The sequence below is a fragment of the Schistocerca cancellata genome, chromosome 2 (assembly GCF_023864275.1).
Source record: "Schistocerca cancellata isolate TAMUIC-IGC-003103 chromosome 2, iqSchCanc2.1, whole genome shotgun sequence".
In the NCBI taxonomy this organism is placed as follows: Eukaryota; Metazoa; Arthropoda; class Insecta; order Orthoptera; family Acrididae; genus Schistocerca; species Schistocerca cancellata.
The window spans coordinates 333,253,755-333,269,188 of record NC_064627.1 but is presented as its reverse complement, the minus strand read 5'-3'; the positions used below and the strand labels follow the sequence as shown (position 1 = coordinate 333,269,188).

Sequence of the window (15,434 nt, the reverse complement as noted above, 5' to 3'; positions counted from 1 at the left end):
CTGCTGAGGTATGTTTATGATTAATAGGCTGATGCTATAAGAGTTATTTGATTATGCTACATATCTGTTATGATGTAATATTGAAGAAGTGTCGACGAATATATATATGTGTAATAAGGTAAGGAGTAATGAATAGTGTTTAGGGACTCTGGTTTGTGAAAAAGGTTGTTGGAAACCAAGAATCGTACTTTAAGAGTTATGAAATGTATGTAAATGCGTGAATGTATTACAATGCAGGCGAAAATTTTTTGGACACTGTTATATCAATAGGATTTTGTTTCTACAGATTTGTAACGCAAATTCTTGACCTGTAAAATATTTTTATATGAGACTGTCACTGTAGCGGAAACTGCTGTCGTAAATATTTCCGTAAGAAAGTTAAGTGACCACCTGCACGTAATGCGTCGTGGGCACCCAGCTGTGTCAGACGCCTGAAAAAAAAAGCCATTAGTGAGGGCCTTTTCAGAGGCACAGGTAAAAAAAAAGAAAGGGGAGGCCATTATCCTCGCTATTGACATTTATTTGTTGAAAGCATACTGTGGAGCTCGTAATTTATGATATTTACTAAAATGCCTAATGAAATGATGAGAAACATTTTACATATATTGTCTTTGTAGTTGAGAGATTGCTCATTTTGTTTAATATCTGGTTTCCAGCTGTGTTGCAGCATTAGTTTTATAAAATAAACTTAGATGCATTTGCTAATGTGAACACTTTCTGTCAACAGATCTATTAAATAATTATTTTATGATCCACATTCTTCAAAAAAGGAGCTCTTGGAATGGAAAGAACAATAAGAAGGGACTGATAACAATAACTGCATATATAATTTTCTTTTCAAGTACTTGGTAATTTTTTGTAGAATTAGTTTTTGTGGTGCACCACTTTAATTACATAGACATTAAGATGTGAATATACATTTCCCTTGTCTGCACTGTTGTCTTTAGTGTAATGTTTTTTCTGTTTGAGCTATGTCATGTTTAGATATAAGTTCTTTCATTTGCTGCTGCTGTTTGCCAGGCACAGTGTTACTGAATTTGACTTTGTGTTACTCTGCTAAGCCAGTTTTACTACTGATTTATTTTTCTTGTTGCTGCACATTGGCTCATATTAGTTGTAATGTTGCATTGCTTGGTAATTTAGATTTACTGTAGCTTGCTTTGCAATTTTCTATTTTTTTTTTTGGTCATTGCTGTTTGTGTTAATTGTTTTGTGCTGCTGCATTGCCTCGTCCCTTAGTTTAGCATCTGGGGTCAGTAGATTTAAGTTAGCTTAAGAGGGGGTAGCCTATAAGAGAATGAGTTGCGATGAATTTGAAGAAATGCACTGAGAGGCTATACGAGAAAAGTACAGAAAGCATGCTTGGATAGAATTTTTTGGCTGGAGCAAATGTCGAAATAAGAGGAACGATCTATGGAATGAAGTTTTGGGTTGGACTGCAGTACCAAATGTTACACTGAAAACAAACCCTGTTCTTTCCTTTTGTGTTATCCCACTATGAGTTTGTGTACCCTTGTGTATTTGTTTTCTTCCTGTCTCTGTGTAGTTTCATAGAACTTTTTCTTCTTCTAATACTAAGCTACATTCACTATGATGAGGAATACTGTTATCCTCAAATATAATTGGCATTAATAATATGTTATTTACCTTGTAAATATGCTTAGACATTATTTATTCTGTTTTGTTTTAATGCTCATGTGTGAAGTTGATGTTTCAAAATTTATTCTGATTTTTTATGTATTTACTATTGTCATAATTCCTGTAACACTGATGTATATGTCTATTTCTATTATTTTGTAAAGCCTGTATTACTACAAATGTTATCTGTATTGTTAAGTTCTTTAATGGTGTATTTTGTACCTTTGTAATTGTATTCTTATGTTATAAAATTGTAATTGACACCAGTTCATTAAATTAAGTAACTTGTAAGCGTTCATTTCACTGCACACATTTCTGTTGGTCATAATAATGGACAATATGTGAGAAGTAGGGACTGTTAGTGTTTGCACATGTGTTAATAATTCAGCAAGGGACTGGATAACAGCATTGCTGGTTCTAAGGACAATTCCAAAAACTTTGTGAGTGCACAAGTGGTGGTTATGGACTTGCTCTATTATCCGCAAGACTCTTCAATGGTGATTGTGCACTTGCACAGACACAACAGATGGCTGCTGGCCATCTCTACAAGGACTACAGTGGGTCTGCCTCTCTGATGGCCCACCAATATCATTATTTCTACAAGGACTGCAGTGGGTCTGCATCTCTGGTGGCCCACCAATACCGTAATCTCTACCAGGACTACAGTGGGTCTGCTCTGTGATGACCTACCTACCAATATTTTTCAAAACGTCGAATGACTCTGTTGTGGGTTTGCTCTGTTGTGGCCCATTACCTGTCAGCATGTCAAGAGTCAGCACTGTCTTTCCGTTGGAAGGACAACACTACTTCTTCAAGACTGCATGGATATCCACTACTTCTGTGTGCATTGTCTTTTACTGCTCAGACTTTGAGAAAAGAAACGGCAGTTTTACTGTGATGAAAGATCAGAACTGTCTTTATGGACTGTGAGAAAATTTTAGCTTTTGACCAACATTGTATTAATAAGTGTGTGCATTTGATTTCTTTGTTATTGCAATTATGAAAAATTTTATCAAATCATTATTGGCCACTGCCCAAAACAATTTGGAAAATTTTTTGTGGGGAGCATGGGGGCTATGTAAGTAGGCTGTTTATGTTTTCTTATTGGCAACGTTACGTAGCGCTCTGTATGAAAATCACTGGCTGTGCTGTGTGCAGTCTGTGGTTAGTTTGCATTGTTGTCTGCCATTGTAGTGTTGGGCAGCTGGATGTTAACAGCGCGTAGCGTTGCGCAGTTGGAGGTGAGCCGCCAGCAGTGGTGGCTGTGGGTAGAGAAATGGCGGAGTTTTGAAGTTTGTAAAAATGGATGTCATGAACTGCTATATATATTATGATTATTAAGGTAAATACATTGTTTGTTCTCTATAAAAATCTTTCATTTGCTATCTATGCCTATCAGTAGTTAGTGCCTTCCGTAGTTTGAATCTTTTATTTAGCTGGCAGTAGTGGCGCTCGCTGTATTGCAGTAGTTCGAGTAACGAAGATTTTTGTGAGGTAAGTGATTTGTGAAAGGTATAGGTTAATGTTAGTCAGGGCCATTCTTTTGTAGGGATTATTGAAAGTCAGATTGCGTTGCGCTAAAAAATATTGTGTGTCAGTTTAAGCACAGTCATGTATAATTGTTCTAAGGAGACGTTTCAGCCTGAAAGCTTTCTTGAGCAATCTTGTGTACAAGGCACACAGCATTAATCACAATCACACCGGGTACAGTCTTTCCTGGAACCAGCAAAACAGTCCCGACAGACTGGCAGAGAGCGAGACAACACCAGCCTCACCATGCTCATTTACATGCAGAAACTCTGACATGCTAGCCACCGATTGCACTGGACAACAAAATGTCAGTGACTGCGCATGACAATCGTGTATAAAAATGATTTAGTGAAGCGGAGGGCATTTGCGGTGAGGGCGTTTCAAAAGATGGCGGAAGATGACGAGTGGTTGAGTACCATGTTGTGGACCGACGTAGTTCATTTCACGCTCCGAGGGTCTGTCAGCGCCCACAACTGCAGAATTTGGGCTATCGAAAATCCTAGAACTGTCGTGGAAACTCCATTGCACGACGAGAAAGTCACGGTATGGGTTGGATTTATCACATTTCACGTTATCGGGCCTTTTTTCTTCGAGGAAATGTGTGATTCTGGTTTTGTAACTGCTACCGTGACGGGTAAGAGATACGCCGATATGTTACAGAATCGCATCATCCCCAGCCTGGCTGATTAACACCTGCTGGAACGTACGATGTTTATGCAGGATGGCGCTCCACCCCATATTGCTAGACGCGTGAAAGATCTCTTGCGCGCGTCGTTTGGTGATGATCGTGTGCTCAGCCGCCACTTTCGTCATGCTTGGCCTCCCAGTCCCCAGACCTCATTTCGTGCTATTGTTGGCTTTGGGGTTACCTGAAGTCGCAAGTATATCGTGATCGACCGACATCTCTAGGGATGCTGAAAAACAACATCCGACGCAATGATTCACCATAACTCCGGACATGCTTTACAGTGCTGTTCACAACATTATTCCTCGACTACAGCTATTGTTGAGGGATGATGGTGGACATACAGAGCATTTCCTGTATGTTATGCCATTTATTGCTATTCTGATCAGATGAAGCGCCATCTGTCGGACATTTTTTGATCTCTCGTATTTTTTTGGTACTAATAAAACCCCATGTCATTCCAAGCATGTGTGTCAATTTGTACCTCTCTATCTACATTATTCCTTGATTTATTCAGTTTCCAGATTTATACTGACTTTCTGATCACCTGGTACTTGCGTTGGTATCACTTGGCCGTTTTGTTACAATTCACCAATATTTTCCTATTCGTCCCTGCAGTGTGATAGGATCTTTGGTACCGCTAAGCGTAAGATTAGGAAAATGGACAAACTGTGCCCTCCGGACAAGTAATGTGAGTTGATAGCGAGAGAATCTGGATATTCTGTGAGAAAGGTGACTTCAGGACAAATCATGAATTATAAGGATTGGTGGCCACAGTTCTTCAAGAAATCAACGAAAAGTAGTGACAAACATTCAAATTTTTGTATTTCTAAATACCGACACCTTCAATATTCAACTGATTTGAAGGGTTCTGTAATAGCCTCTGATTCAGATAAGATTTGTCCTTCAAAAACCAAAGTTATTGGATGAATTAACGCTTCCTACAGAGACTGCATACACAGGAAAAATACCCATAAATGAGAAAAAAATGCAAGACGTAGAGAAGATAATCACCTACATACCTACAGAAAAGAAACACTTTTACGAGGACTTATGACCTGGCCTACCACCTCAGATCCAGCTGATCATGATGATACGTAATTTTTGCGTCCAAGTTTTTTCTCTAAAATTTTCTGCGCGTTCTTGGGGTCAAATAATAGACGCTCTTTTAAACTTTTCAACTATATACATTTTTCCGATAGCCTATAGTGTTATGTTTTTGCAATTTTGAATAAAATTTGAAAGGCATTTGTTGGGAATTGGCAAGACAGCCAACCCACTATGACAGGAAGCCGAAAGGCACGCGTTTAAGCTCACGCAGGCTGGCGTGAGGTCTGGAACAGGTCACGGATTTTTGACTTCAGGAAAAAGGAGGTAATTGGTAGAATACTTAACTTTAATCCATAATAGGTGAACATCGCTCTTGACGGTACATGTTTTACAGCATCAATAGTAACTGGTAATGGCGCCTTGCTAGGTCGTAGCAAATGACGTAGCTGAAGGCTATGCTAACTATCGTCTCGGCAAATGAGAGCGTAATTTGTCAGTGAACCATCGCTAGCTAAGTCGGCTGTACAACTGGGGCGAGTGCTAGGAAGTCTCTCTAGACCTGCCGTGTGGCGGCGCTCGGTCTGCAATCACTGATAGTGGCGACACGCGGGTCAACGTATACTAACGGACCGCGGCCGATTTAAAGGCTACCGCCTAGCAAGTGTGGTGTCTGGCGGTGACATCACAGCATTATTGACTTTTTCTTTATTTTTAGTAACATTTTCAATTAGTTTGAAGAAGGAAACAAATCCATCACATTTTTTTTTTTTTTACTTTTATGAGTCAAAGTACAATACCTGGAAATTGTCCGAACACTGCAAACGGATGGAAATGTTGTTCTGTATGTGCAATAAAAAATAATTTCTTGTTCAATGAAAAATGCATAAGTTACAGTGTTTTTGAATTTCCCAACAAAGAGGTTTATGCAGTTATTTCCTTCTTCTAACTGCCGATTCAATTAGACTAATCGCACTGAAATGTCTTGCAAATGCTTCACTAAAATGAATGCAGTGAAATACACTTTGACGAAGTTAGACTTCACTGTATTTAAAGCGAAGACCAGCACACAGTTCAGCCATCAAAACGGCCCACGGTAAGCCACTCGAAAGATCAATTTAAACAGGTAGTCCTTATTAATGTATCTTCACTAACTCTGTAACACAGACCACGCAACTTAGACACATTTCATAAATAGTTGCGACTAATGTCTGTAATGAGACATGTTTCAGACTTCAGTTCTTTCGGAGCAAACCCCATGGACAGCAAACCAGCATACCTTCCAGGAATGAGAAGCTAATCGTAGCGTTACGACTTTAAGAAAACAAGACGCACATGCCACAGAAAGAATCTCACAAAAATACTTCATGAATCGGTGGAGAAGTGGCACTCAGAATCTTCACACTCTCCGCATAGGCAAATTTCCAGAGTCCCATCGCCACCACAGCCAAACAAAAACACTGCTTTCGCGGGGTGAGGTCTGTGCCTTGCAAAAGCCGCGTACTGTCAGCTCCAGACAGCGGACGCAAACCGACCTCGCGCCTCGAAAGTGCTCCTTCCAATCCGATCCCCCGATCGGTTTTTCAACCTTCGTGCCGGTCGAAGCTCCTCGCGTGGAGTACCAGAAAAGATCTTGCCCCGCTACTGCTATCTCACGATCGATTGATCGATGCGAGTCGGCACGGCTCAGCCCTCGCCGACAGCTTCGTTTATGTGCAGTTTCGTACGCAACTGCACGTTAAATGCAATATATTGAGAACCCAGAGGGAACTCCAGGATACTGAGTGAGGACAGAGCTACAAAAGAAAATTACACATTGCTTCTCTGCTTTTGACAAGATCAATGTGTAGTTTATTTATCCAACTGTTACGTCTCTTACTTTTACAGGTTCGCGATGTACGCGAACTAAATACTGTTATACAATGTTACATCTCCAACAGGATTAAATTTCATATTAGTAACCTTCCCGTATAAAATTAAAAATTTTTTTTAAATATCTTAACTGATGAAAACTGATAAATTTTGACGCAAGCAGCGCTACGCCATGGCCCTGTGAAATCAATCTGAATAAACTGAAAAATTCTTACCTCATGATGGTGTCGCCGGATAACGCTGACTATATATCTGCTCGTGAATGGCACAGCTTAGTGCAATGCTGGCCTATCTACTAATACTGGATAACATTTGTCTGAGATCTGAATTACTGGAAAACTGACTTTGCTTATTGACACGGCTGCACAGCTGGTCTTCTGATTACTAAAGAACACATGACTATGAACTGAGAAAATTTCTGAAATATTTAAATTTAAGTAAATGACTGGATCGGGACTGGCATTGACTTACGGCAAAATTATTCCTTCCTTTTTTTGTTGACTGGTAAAAATTATATTCTGAAAATCTTTTACATTATTAATAAAGATCTGCAATCCATTATATGAAAAATTGAATATCACAAATCTGGGTCAACTGGTGCTGACGAATCACAAAAAAGATTGAAACAAATTCATATTAACATCTCAGACAAGTGACTTAAATACGCGCATGTCACTAAAAATAATAAAATTTACTTTACAATACATGGCTATGAACTGTGCTGTACCAGCGACAGACTAAAACTGCACTGTAGCAGCGATCGACTGCAACTGCTGCCGAGACTGCTCTGACCTGTGACTCTATTGCAGCCAAGATATTTTCTGTCGCAGGCAGTGCGTGAGGAATACATCGAAATTACATTTGCTCCAACTGGGTGGTGAACCCCTTACATATTTCATTCCTCTCCCATTAACAAATATAGACAAAGAGCAGTCTTTCGACAGTTTACAGATATAGCGGGTCCTTACACAGAATGTTCTGTTGTTCTGTCAAAAAAGAAATTACCGGATGTATCACTACGAGTCATAACTTCTGATTCGGCAATCACAAAGTCCTATAAACCAGAACATCACGTGGCCGAAAATTTTCCATATCGGTAGCACTAGGACTTACAGCAGAATCAAATGAGCAATAGCAACAGTTAACTATACTTCTCTAGGATGGACCTCAACTCATATCAAAGCAAAGTCAAAATGTGCACCATGAAACACAGTTTGTCCATGCAACACGTCAATAAGCTTGGAGCATCGATAGTCATATTTTACTCCGTCTCGACGTCCAACATAGTCTTGTAAGTAATGAAAATATTTACAATAACGAAACGGAAGCCGTGTTTTCTCAAGGATGGTCATCGCTATCCGGTGCACAGAAAATGTGAGAAGCATACAAACTGTTTGTGCGTGAATTCTGGACGGATTGAATGCCGAGGCCCTTTAAGAGATGCAAATGGCAGGGTCATGGCTGAATAGCAACGGTTTAGCCCACCTAAAGGAATACGTGTGTAAAGTACAAAACGAATGCCTAACTACAAGAAAAGGTTCCAAGAAGAAAAGAGCGCGCCTGTTTTCCAAACCTTTGAAGAGGAATTTTAAGATCTGGAAGACAAAGCTTTAGATTTTGTCCCAAACATGTCAGAATGAGAGGACTCCAAAAACGGATTGTGTAGATCAAGAAGAAGAGCTTTCGGGGCGACCTAGAACCCTGGCTCTAGTTCCATGGTTCAAGCAAGCAAGACAGAGTCACATGGTAATTAATTGAAGCTTATGTTTTTTTTAATTGTCTGTGGTTGTGTTCCCGGTAAAAGAACTCTGGTGTTTGTTTGCGAGGAAGCGAGGAAAATATTGTATGAAAATGTTATTCTTCTCATGGACAGGACATTTGGCAACTGTATACAATACACGTCGACATCGGAAGCACAGAAGAGAAGATATTTACTGTTTTATTTGCTTTGCTTGTAGACGAAATTCAATACATATATGAAAGACTTTTCAGTGTTGAAAAATTACCTGAGTGGCCACCGAAAACTGCAGTGCTGTCCATATGGCAACAAATGAAGCAACAAAGAAACATCGTTTCACGGTTTCAGTTTACACTTGAACCAATGAGTGTGGAATAAAATACAAGAACCAGCATTAACACAGGAACACAATAGCAGAGAAGAAGTCCGGTTGTTTTGCCGCATGGGTGCTGCAGCGGCACATCTTACGCTGAACGTTGTTGATGAAGTGTGGATGGTCAATCAATGGATGGAAACTTCTAGTATACCATTTGAAATGTGGAATTTACACTCTAAAACAAAAAGAAAAAAGACCGACGCACCACGACAGTTAGGATGGTATCACACCGCTCTCCAGGGCGCCTCCAGACACTTCTTCGCTAGTCATCGGGCTGAATTCGAAGTGGAATTAATCACTGAAGACAATTCTAATGAGATTCCAGGGCAAAGACGTTTCTGTAGATGCCCTGGACAGCGATGGGATACCAACCAGACTATTGCTCGCCACTGGCCGCTGTGGCCGAGCGGTTCTAGCCCTTCAGTCTGAAACAGCACGATCGCTACGGTTGCAGGCTCGAATCCTACCTCGGGCATGGATGTGTGTGATGTCCTTAGGTTAATTAGGTTTAAGTAGTTCTAAGTTCTAGGGAACTGATGAACTCAGATGTTAAGTCCCATAGTGCTCAGAGCCATTTGAACCGTTTTTTTGTTGCTCGCCGTACGGCCCGACAACCGAGAGTAATGGTCTGGGATGCAATTTCTTTACATAGCAGGAACCCATTGGCTGTCGTCCTCGCCACCCTTACAACACAGTGTAGGCCGACGATATTCTACTCTCCGTTTTGTTACCCATCATGGGAAGCCATCCTGGGCTTACATAATGCCCGCCTGCACACAGCGTGAATTTAAATGCTTGTCTTCGTGCTTGCGAAACCCTACCTTAGCCGGCAGTTTCGTCGCATCTCTCTACCCCGTCCCCCTCCCAAGTTGAGAACGTTTGGAGCATTATGGACAGGGGCTGCCCCAACCAGATCGGAATTTTGACCGTCTAACGTGCTAACATCGAACAATTCTACCAATCAATGCCAAGCCGAATAACTGCTTGCATGGCGCCAGAGGTGGACCAGAGCATAATAAACTTTCTCAATTTGTGAAGCTCTACATCTTGAATATACTATACAATTTTTTTCTGAAATTCTAGTCATTTCTTTGTCTGTAATGTATGTCATATCCACCGATTTTCGTTGCATTCGGATAATTCCTTCTTGGTACCACCAATGCTGTCCAATGTCAGCACAGAAAACAAAACAAAAAGTCCTCCCGAACAGGCCATGAAGGCCCAACGGTACCGATCGGCCGCCATGTTACAATTTTTTTCTGAAATTTTAGTCATTTCTTTGTCTGTAATGTATGTCATATCCACCGATTTTCGTTGCATTCGGATAATTCCTTCTTGGTACCACCAATGCTGTCCAATGTCAGCACAGAAAACAAAACAAAAAGTCCTTCCGAACAGGCCATGAAGGCCCAACGGTACCGACCGGCCGCCGTGTTATCCTCAGCCCATAGGCGTCACTGTATGCGGATATGGAGGGGCAGGTGGTCAACACACCGCTCTCCAGGCCGTATATCAGTTTCCAAGACCAGAAACGCTACTTGTCAATCAAGTAGCTTCTCAGTTTGTCTCACAAGGGCTGAGTGCACCCCGCTTGCCAACAGCGCTCGGCAGACCGGATGGTCACCCATCCAAGTGCTAGCCCAGCCCGGCAGCGCTTAACTTCGGTGATCTGACGGGAACCGGTGTTACCACTGCGGCAAGGCCGTTGCTACAGAAAATTAAACACCCAAATAAATCAAAAACGTCCGAACGTATGCTTTGTGATAAACAAGCTGAAGAAGGGAGCAGTAAATGCATTATTCGAAATTAAAAAATATTCCACTAGCGTTGCTCTTCATAAATGGGAGCCCCGCGGGGAAGCCGTCCGGTCTCACACGTCTTGTCAAGGTTCGTGCGGTTCCTCCCGTCGGAGGTTCGAGTCCTCCCTCGGGCACGGGTGTGTGTGTTGTCCTTAGCGTAAGTTAGGATTAAGTCAGTTTAATTAGTGTGTAAGCCTAGGGACCGATGACCTCAGCAGTGTGGTCCCATAGTCCTTACCATAAATTTCAAGTTTTCTATAAATGGAAAAAAAGATACATAATACGTGACAAAAATTAGTTAAAGTACGTGATAAAAATGTTTGGCGACTCACAGGATTTAAGAAGACGTATAAACTCTCTGACTTTCTTAACACAACAAGGAATGAGAAATCAAAATTCATAAAATAAGACAAAAATGTTTTCATCAGTAAATACTTGTTTTCATTTGCTGCAGTAATGTTGTGGGAGGAGAAAAGGTCAATTTATATAAAAATAAACAAACAACATTTAAACATACCTAGGTACTATGTGCATAGCCAGTCCTAAGCCTTGATAAAATATGAACGGATTCTCTTATTACTAAATCGGTCGGAAAATCCACTACTAAAGTATTTGTGCTCGGAAACGCTGTGTCGATGTCACGGATAGTAAGGTCCGCTGTTCGGAAGCCCACGACACCTTTCCGCTGCTAGCCGACGATTCAGGAAACAAATACGTCGTCGGAAGTGAGACGCCAGTCGGTGCGTCCTCCATACACCCGGCGCCGCACACGATGTTCTGACAGTCTCCAGCTGCTCACCGCGCCGGTTTCCTGTTCCGGTTCGTCTGCAGCCTCCCTCTCTCTCTCTCTCTCTCTCTCTCTCGCTCTCTCTATCACACATACACACACACACACACACACACACACACACACACACACACACACTAGACTCTTTAAAGTTGTCGCGTTCGCCGACTCTTGTCAACTCTGGTGGTAGAACCTTGCTCGGCTGCTTTGATGCCATGTACGGCTCTCTACCGTAGCAGGAACATCCCACCAACCGTGGCACTAACTCGAACGGGGCGTAACTTGGATTGTTCCGCGTAGTCACGGCACAGCTTTTAGTAATTATCACTGACATTACTAATATTTGCCGAAAGTCAAACCATCTCTTCTTACCTGCAGTGCATAATAAATATTGTAGGGGGGTAACTCCCATGAACTGCTAAGCGCGATACACCTACATCTATAAGATTACTGTTAAATTCACAATTAAATGTTTGACAGAGGATTCATCGAATCACATTCGAGATATTTCTCTACCGTTCCGCTCTCGAACGGCGCGCAGGAGAAAAAAACAAATCTTTCATTGAGAGCACTGATTTCTCTTATCTTATTTTGAGTATCATTGCTTCCTACGTAGGTGGGCGCCAACGAAATAGTTTCACTCTCTCAGGAGAAATTTGGCGATCGAAATTTCATGAGAAGATCTCGCTGCAGAGGAAAATGGCTCCCATTTAATTATTGCCACCCCAATTCGCTCTCTCTCCCCCATTTCACAATAATACAAAACTAGCTGCCCCTCTTTGAACTTTTTCGATGTCTTGAGTCAATCCTATCTGATGCAACGGACTCCCGTTGCAACCTGTGGCTGTACAGGTAAGAGCAGCCCATAATGGTTCGCTTTCACGCATTCCTTTTTATATATTTTGTGACTAAAGCACTTCTGGCCTGTTAATTATTTTATATGTGACATGTAAGTACTGCCTCTGTCTTTTATTGTTAGTCATTACTTACACTTTTTATATAAAATGTCTTTTCCTATAAATTTGTAACTATGTTATAGGCCATTTTAATTGTTTTAATTCTGTTGAAGGCACTCTTTAGAAGTGTTGAAACCTGGTCAATAAGACTAAAAATAATTGTGACCGAGGGCTCATTTGTTTCAATTTTAATTATTCTTCTCCTGGCACATCCCAAGCTCTTCCCAGTGAGTACGTTCGGGAACTCTGATATTTCTCGGAGCTAACTTAACCGAGCATGGATCATTTCTGAGCAATGACCGACGTTTGCAGCAGCATGGACTATCAGCTCGGAGACCATGGCTGCGGTTACCCTTGAAGCTGCATCACAGACAGGAGCGCCTGCGATGGTGTACTCAACGACGAACCTGGGTGCACGAATGGCAAAATTTTTTCGGTTGAATTCAGGTTCTGTTTACAGCACCATGATGGTCGCATCCGTGTTTGGCGACATCGCGGTGAACGCACATTGGAAGCGTGTATTCATCATCGCCATACTGGCCTATCACCCGGCGTGATGGTATGGGATGCCACAAGTTACACGTCTCGGTCACCACTTGTTCGAACTTACGCCACTTTGAACAGTGGACGTTACATTTCAGATGTTTATGACCCGTGCCTCTACCCTTCATTCGATCCTTGCGAAACCCTACATTTCAGCAGGATAATGCACGACCGCATGTAGCAGGTCCTGTACGGGCCTTTCTGGATACAGAAAATGTTCGACTGCTGCCCTGGCCAGCACATTCTCCAGATCTCTCACCAATTGAAATCGTCTGGTCAATGGTGGCCTTGCAAGTGGCTCGTCACAATACGCCAGTCACTACACTTGATGAACTGTGGTATCGTGTTGAAGCTGCATGGGCAGCTGTACTTGTACACGTCATCCAAGCTCTATTTGACTCAATGCCCAGGCGTATCAAGGCCGTTATTACGGCCAGAGGTGGCTGTTCTGGGTACTGATTTCTCAGGATCTATGCACACCAGTTGCGTGAAAATGTAATCACATGTCAGTTCTAGTATAATATATTTGTCCAATGAATACCCGTTTATCATCTGCATTTCTTGTTGGTGTAGCAATTTTAATGGCCAGTAGTGTAGCTGAATGTTCAAGCTGTAAACTGATGTAAAACACTGTAGAAATAAACAGGTCTATGTACTTATAAAAAACTAGGAGACCTTATTTTTGGGATTACCCTCGTATGTTCAGTGCCATGTGTGTTCAGACACACTTGTACTCTGCCCAACATTAAAATCTGCTGTTACTTCCGCCATACTCTGGCCAGCATTAAAGTCTGACGTTAGTTCCGCCAAAGTTCGCCGCCTGTCCTCTTTTACCAGTCTGCCCAGCCTACGACGCCGGACACCTCTGGTGAGAGGTGGGCGCGCAACCTCATGACACCTGGACGTGGTTTCACCGTGGTTTCGCCATTTGTTGAAGGCACTCACCGCAGCACATCTCGAACACCCGACAAGTCGTGCAGTTTCCGAAGTGCTCGTGCCGAGCCTCAAGGCCATCACAACCTGCCCTCGGTCAGTCGCTGATAGATCGCGCGCTGTCCCCATTCTACACACGGTCAGCACGCACACTGATACTACATCCACCGTGCGTGTGTGAGACTAGCAGTCATTCCTCGTCAGGTGACGCTGCTATCCTCTGGACGGTTTTATATCGATGGTAGGTCGTTGGTCATAATGTTGTGGCGGATCAGTGTATATTTTATGTAATAAAGACAGTAATAGAGGCAATTTTGTAATAAAGTTCAACATTAAAATTATAGATGTTCATCGAAAACATATTTCACCACTTTATTGACTTTTCTAGATTTTTTCGCCATATTGGAGCCGATATTTTGAATTTTTCGGTTTTGATACAAAAATCGTTACTAGTAGGGTCAGAAACACCATTATACCCATTTTTTGCCATTTTGGAGCAGATTTTGCAGTTCTGGCGAGGTTTTCGTGATTCTGGACCACTGTGCGTCGCCTTATCCAGTCCAGCCTGCCCGTGTGACACTTGCAGCGCTGCGAAGTGGGACTAGCTCACGCCGACGGAAGTGGGAGTGGAGAGCTGCCACGAGACTTGGTGAAATCAAGCCGGCAAGCCAGGCGCTTTGCAGCTGACATTTATCTCGGCTGCTTTTTCACTTCACGCTTTTTCAGATTCCCTTCCAAGCGACAAGGTGTCCACGGAAAACCACTTTCACCTCTTACGCGTGTAACAAACAGGAAACGTACACCGTCCATTGGCGAATAAGAATATACAGTTTTCCTAGTATCTGTCTTCAGAACAATTCGTCCCCGATAAGAGACTTATACGAACATTTGGAAGTTACTCTTCTAGCATTTTGAACTCGAAATTCGAATAACGGTTATTAATTTCTTTTCTCTTTCACTGGGCTTACACCACATAAACCCAAAAAGAATCATGGAAATTATTTTTTAAATAACAGTGTGTTTTGAAATGAAGCCTTCTGATTTTAAGATAAGTTTTTACATTCGTATGTTAAAACTCATGTTGCACACTGTCAGCGGCTATTAAATTTTTTTTGTTATTGTCACCAGTTTAGATTTTTACCAACGATGGACACAAAAAGTTTCCATTTTCATTTACAGCATCTGTGTCATAGCGTGTGGATTTATACTGCTCGCCGGCTGGAGTGGCCGAGCGGTTCTAGGCGCTACAGTCTGGAACCGCGAGACCGCTACGTTCGCAGGTTCGAATCCTGCCTCGGGCCTGATGTGTTTGATGTCCTTAGGTTAGTTAGGTTTAAGTAGTTCTAAGTTCTAGGGGACTGATGACCTCAGATGTTACGTCCCATAGTGCTCAGAGCCATTTCAACCATTTCTCTCTCTCTCTCTCTCTCTCTCTCTCTCTCTCCCTCTCTCTTTTGCTTTTGGCGAAGGCACTCGCGTCTGTTGTCTGTTCCGAAAGCCCACTAACGCCAAACTTCGCCGCACTGTCCT

General features: G+C 42.1%; 1 pseudogene; it reads right to left on the bottom strand.

Annotated features, from left to right (window-relative positions):
- Positions 1-10,478: 10,478 nt before the first annotated feature.
- Positions 10,479-10,596, bottom strand: LOC126163224 (5S ribosomal RNA; annotated as a pseudogene).
- Between the last annotated feature and the right edge of the window lie 4,838 nt (positions 10,597-15,434).